The 6,086-nt window shown below is 53.5% G+C and overlaps 1 long non-coding RNA gene across 2 annotated transcripts; it reads right to left on the minus strand.

Moving 5' to 3' along the window:
* Window positions 1-3,910: 3,910 nt before the first annotated feature.
* Window positions 3,911-5,850, minus strand: LOC106694884. 2 transcript variants are annotated; one of them, XR_001345958.2, is made up of 2 exons: window positions 5,504-5,850; window positions 3,911-4,819 (listed from the first exon to the last, which is right to left on the minus strand). It is a non-coding gene; the product is annotated as an uncharacterized LOC106694884 (long non-coding RNA). The 2 variants fall into 2 exon arrangements; XR_002826917.1 differs by having other exon boundaries at window positions 5,382-5,850.
* Between the last annotated feature and the right edge of the window lie 236 nt (window positions 5,851-6,086).

Here is a 6,086-nt window from a genome sequence, read left to right on the forward strand (position 1 = left end):
AAATGGCCAAGTGTCCAGGCCCTCCAATTAGGACTTGCCCACTAGCCCCGCTGGTGTGGCTCAGCGGATGAGGGTTGGCCCATGAACCAGGAGGTCATGGTTTGGATTCACTGCCAGGGCACATGCCCAGGTTGTGGGCTCAATCCCCAGTAGGGGGCGGGCAGGAGGCAACCAATCAAAATTTCTCTCTCATCGATGTTTCTATCTTTCTATCCCTCTCCCTTCCACTCTCTAAAATCAATATTTTTAAAATATTATTTTTAAAATATTTTTTAAAAATAATAAAACTTGCTCCACCAGCTTCCATGCCCTCACCAGACTTGCCAGTCTCCCAGCTTCTCCACCTGGGACACAGATGGATATGAGTCAAGTATTTTATCACAAACTTCCTCATACCTGTTCCCCCAGCCCCTGAAACACCCTTAACCTAGTCCAGCAAGATGAATTTGAGGATTAGGTCTCTCATCTTCTCAATTGGGGCCTTCTTGATCAATAAGCCTTTCCTTCAAACTGACATTTTTTTTAATGTTTTCATTGCTTTGAGAGAGAGGAAGGGAAGAGAGAGAGAGAGAAACATTGATGTGAGAGAGTAACATCAATCAGTTGCCTCTTGTATGCACCCTGACCAGGGATCAAACTGGCAACCTGGGCATGTGCCCTGACCAGGAATCAACCAGCAACCTTTCGGTACATGGGACAATGCCCAACCCACTGAGCCACACCGGCCAAAGCCAAACTGACATTTTAAGTTCTGGACTTTCGAAGAATCAGACACATGGACTCTGGGTCGGTAACAACAGGTCCTGGTGTGTAGGGTGACAGGTCACAGTGACTAGAGGTAATAGGTCATGGGGTCAGGGAGTGTGATATGGGCTGAAGAATGAGAAGGGAGGGAGCCAGGAGCCAGGAAGCAAAGGGTGTGGACTCTGGTCTGTAGACGGTGTCTCCCAAACTTGCATCCCTCGTGCACACTGCCACGGTTATTTCTTCCATATTTACATGTTCCCCGTCATTATTCCCTTCAACCTTTTCTTCATACTGACTTACTTGTTTTATTTCAATAACTGTATTTTTAAAAGCAACACTGCCATCGTCACGAATGGACAACCAGCATTCATCATAGGTAGAAGGGAACTGTAAAACGACACAACAAAACCAAAAGTGAGTTGTTACGTTCTGGCTCCATGTGGTGTGGCCTGGGGAAGGCTAGTCAGAAGGAGAGAAAGAGAATTGAAAAAGGAATCACTTTCTCGGTTTAATGCCTTAGACACCACACCCATATGCCACCTAAAGTGACCTCAGGGACTTCAGGGGTGTGTCCCTCACCTGGGTCACCCCAGAGGCCTGCGCCCCACACTTGGTTAACCGGAGCCAGGAGGCTGTGTGAGCTGGAAATAACGCGATCGGGAAAATAGCTCTGGTCCTGGTGGCGGGAATGTTGAGAAGAAAGACGCTATTGGCAGAATCTAGGTGATAAGATGAGGAGACTGACTTGTGCAAACACAGTTGCTGGAGGGGAGGAAGACTCCGGCACCTGAATCTCCTTGGGGCGGGGAGGAGGCGGGCAGGCTGGGAGACGCCTGCTCTGCAGCCTTAACAAGTGAGACCAGGGCCTGGAGGAGGAGGTGTGAGCGGACGTGGAGGGCTCAGTTCGGGGTATACTGGGGCTGAGATGTGGGCCATCCATGTGGAGATCCATTGATTTGCTCAGAAAGTATTTATTGAGCACCTACTGTGTGCCATGCACTGTTCTAAGGCCCTGGGATACAGCACTGAGCCAATCAACCAAAGACCTCTGTGCCCAAGGAGTCTACCTTCTAGTGGGGGGAGGAGGGGGGACCTGATAGGAAAGAAAGGACTTAATAAAATACACACTATCTCATCACATATGTCACATTGGACATGATGTGCACAGATAGGATGTGAAATGTCTGGGTGGGAGATGTGGACACAGATGGATATATGAGTTCAGGCCAGAGATCTGGGCTGGCAGATCTATTTAGAAGACACCATTCATTCATTCAACAAGTGATTATTGAGCACACTCGATGTGCCAGCCGCCGTGCTGGTTGCTGGGTGACACAGTCCTGCCCCATGAAACTCCAATAGTTTCAGTAAAGGTTGTAGTTAACCTTATGGAAACAGATGAGATTGCCCATGGAGTGTGTGCATGTGTGTGCATGTGTGAGGCCCAAGATGGGCCCTGAGGTCCCCCGATGTTTAAGGGAAGGCCGAGGAGAGACCCTGGGAGGTGAGCCTGAGCAGGAGCAAGCAGCCAGCAGCAGCAGCACGAGGGGCAGAGGTTCAGGGACGAGGGGGAGGTCGTGCTGCAGGAAGATAGGACTGAAGCAGACCTGCCTGCACTGGCGGTGGCGGCAGTGACAGCAGTTTCGTGGCAGAAGTGACGGCAGCTTCTGCACAGAGGGCTGAGGAGTGGGTGTGCAGGGAGGAAGTGGGGACAGGGAGACAGCTTTCGAGAACTGTCTGGGCAGAGAGAGAGGGAGCGGGAGGGAGAGGGAGAAGAAGGAAGTGTGGGGGAGGGAAACTTTGGTTGTTTGCAGATGGAAGGACTTGACAGATGACTGCAGTGATGGGAAGAAGCCTGCGGAAGGACGAAGCCGAAACACAGGGGTGATGGTGCTTGGGGTCCAGAGGGAGTGGCAGGTCAACTTTGTGGAGACCCTATGGCAGGAATGGCTATATAGTTTGAGGGGCTCAGTGCAAAATGAAAATGCAGGCCTTTTTGTTCAGAAGGTACTAAGAATCCAAGATGGTGACTCTGTTGCCATATCGGGAGTGGGCAGCAGGTTTGACTTGCTGACTTGGCTGAATTGTGGCCTCTCGCCACCCAGCAGACACCCTGCGGCAGGATGGCACCAGCCACCGTGCAGCTCGGGAGGTGAGCAGTGCCGTCGACCCTCCCTGTGCCTGAGCCTGGACCCCCTCCCGGGCGAAGGCAGTGTGGCTGCTGGACGGGGTGGGCAGGGGGAGGTTGACTGGTGTCCAGAGAGCCAAGGGGTGGAAGAGCAGGTGGCCAGGAACCTGCCCAGGGAAGCAGGCGGGGGGTGGAGGTGGGGCCACGTGGGAGCCGAGACTGCGAATCCTTGCTGCGTGCTCCATGTCCATTGGACTTGCCTTACAAACACAGATGCACAGGTAAGATCATTAAGAATTTCAAGTCAGGGGCCTGGGAGCTTCAGCGTCCACCCGCCACTGCGCTGTGCTGCTGCACTGGGGCCGCCCATGAAGACATGAAGGGACGGTGGATGCCGAGGAGGTAGGACTGGCGGACATTCGACAGAATCCTCTGGAAGTGGCGACTGAGGGCCAATGGTGAGGGAGCGGGAGAGGCTGTAGGAACAAGGCTGGAGGAAAAGCAGGCTGGAGTGTCTAGAATCCAAAGTCAGATGCACGGAGAATGCTTCCCCTTGCTGCTGTGACAGATTGCTGCGAATTCAGTGGCTTGAAACATGAAAATGTATTACCTTACAACCCTAGGGGTAAGAGGTCGGAACTTGGTCTCACTGAGCTAAAAAATCAAGGTGTCCCCAGGACCGCATTCCTTCCGGAGACTCGAAGACAGAACCCGTCCCCTGACTTTTCCAGCTTCTATGGCTCGTGCTTGTCTCCCGTCTTCCCAGGCAGCAGCATAGCATTTGCAGTCTCTCTCGGACGCAAACTCTCCTGCCTCCCTCTTTCTTATAAGCGCCCTCGTGATTGCATGGGGCCCGTCCAGATAACCTCTCCAGGTCAGCCGATTAGCAATATTGATTCCACGTGTTCACAGCTTCCGGGGATTGGGATGGGCATATCTTTGGAGGCCCCGTTATTCCACCAGCCACAATCTTTAAGGTTGCTTTATGGTTGCAAGAGCACCACCACAGTGGTTTCGACAAAACAAAACAAAAAAGCAGGTTCATGGTTTATTTAAGAATCCCAAGGTTGGTTTGATCGCGTGATGAAGCGATCAGGGACGCAAGCTCTTTTCTGCTCCCCCTGTGCCAGGTTCAGAGCACTGTCTCTCATCCCCACACGCTTCTCCTCATGGTCACAAGACGGCTGCCAGAGCACCAGACCTCCCATCCAGGGCAGAAGGAAGTTTGCAGAGGGGCTTTCTAACGCTGCTCTCTTCGCTTAAAAAAGAGAACTGCCCGCTTGCCCTGTGGTCTCATGGTAGAGAGGCAGGACAGACAGACCAGATATGCTGACCAACTCAAGCTGAGTTTACCAGCTGCAAATCAGGAAATGCCAGTTCCTGGATGGGGTGGGGTGTCAGTGAGGGCGCCGGTGGCCAGACTCAGAGATCGGCCTACGACTGGGGTCAAAGATTAGTCTGTGGCCAGGGCTAGGGGTCAGCCTGTGCCTGGGCCAATCTACAGCCACGATCACAAATAAGTCCACAGTGTGGGTCACGAATCAGTCTATGGCTTGAGTCAGAGGCCATTCTGTGGCTGGAGTCGGGTATCAGCCTGCAGCCAGGACCAGAAGTCTGGCTTCAGTCTCTCTCTGGACCTCTCTTGTCTCGTTCTCTGGAAAGACCTGTGGGAAGCTCGGCCACCTGTCTGTAAGGAGGACAGCAGAGTCCGGGCAAGATCCTCCAAGATCCTGAGGGGCGAGAGGAAAACGGGGGGGGGGGGGTGTATATAATGCATGTGGCCACATGGTGAGAAATGCAGGACAGAACCTCTGTGCACGCACAGTCACTGGCTCTGCACACGGATGAGGTCCGGGAGTCACGTGGACAGACGTAAACACGGGTTGGTGGGATGATGCCTCGGGACCACTTGTCTGGGGTTTCCATCGCTCCAGCCTGTCCTTTCTGCAATAAAGTAACGTGAACTGTAGAATGTCACTTCCTTTATGTTTTATGCCCTCGGATCCACAACACCCACAGACCAACTCAGTGTAATGAGAAGAAGGCCAGCAAACACTTGGACAGGCGCTATCGCGAGCCTTACGTGTATTAACATGTTTAATTCTAACCATGTTGGCACTATTATTATTGCTATTTTACAGATGAGGAAGCAAGCACAGAGAGGTTCCATGACGGGCCCCCTCACACAGCCGGTCCTTGGAGCACAGGGAGTTCCCAGTGTATGTCAGCTAAGCCCTTTCACCAGGTGCTGGAGGGGGCTGGGGATCTCCCAGGACTAGTTTTCTGGGCTTGGCACCGGCCTGGGACTGGACCTGGAGCTACTGGAACGACTGGGGCCAGAGTGGGCCACTAGAGGGCAGCAGGGGCCCAGGAGCTGGCCTCCAGCCAAGCCCTCCAAGCCCGCCTCTCCCTGGCCAGCTGCCCACAGATGCGGTGGGAAAGGGTGGGGTTCTGAGGGGGCCTGGCAGGTCCTGCTGCAGTCAGGTGCCTCAGGCCGGTTAATCACCAGAGCACGGGCACCGCCTGGCCTTCGCCCCGCGTGGCATCTGTCCTCACCCCCCACTGTGCTGCAGGGACTTCTCTTATCTGCGTGCGATGGGGAGAAACTGAGGCCAGAGCGGTCACCACCTGCCCATGGTCACACCGCTCCGCGGGCAAAGGCGGGTTCAGAGGCAGGACGAGGCAGAGCCTTGCTTCTCTGCTCTCAGTGTCTGTTCTCATCTGAAAAAGGGGGTGTAGGACCATGGGGGGAGGGGCGGGAAGGAGTCAGGGTGCATCACGGGCAAGTCCCACCCGCGGCCTCCGCTGCTGTGAGCGGCCGGTGAGGTCATGCCTCCCTTGCCGCGGGGGCTCAAAAAACCCTTGGTGTCTTTTTAAATTAATAACTTTTGTAGGAAAATAATATCAGAAAATGTATTCAACAGGAAGCTAAATAGATACGTCTCCAAAAACAGTCATTTGTGACGCCCACAAGCCGCCAGGTGCCGGGGCGGGGGCGGGGGTTTCCGGTGGCTTTCACTTTCCTATTTATACCTTCAGGTTTTCTCTGAATCGAGAAGGCTGGCACGTGCCACTTCAATAACCAGAAAGAAAGCAACAAGTAGGTTCTTTGTTTAAAGAGAAAAGAGCAGATGCACCCACCACCTAGGAAAAATCTCGTAAAATTAAGTGTGCAGAGCGAAGGCACGGGACCCCGAAATCAACGGCTCTG

This window comes from Myotis lucifugus, unplaced genomic scaffold (assembly GCF_000147115.1).
Source record: "Myotis lucifugus unplaced genomic scaffold, Myoluc2.0 scaffold_700, whole genome shotgun sequence".
In the NCBI taxonomy this organism is placed as follows: Eukaryota; Metazoa; Chordata; class Mammalia; order Chiroptera; family Vespertilionidae; genus Myotis; species Myotis lucifugus.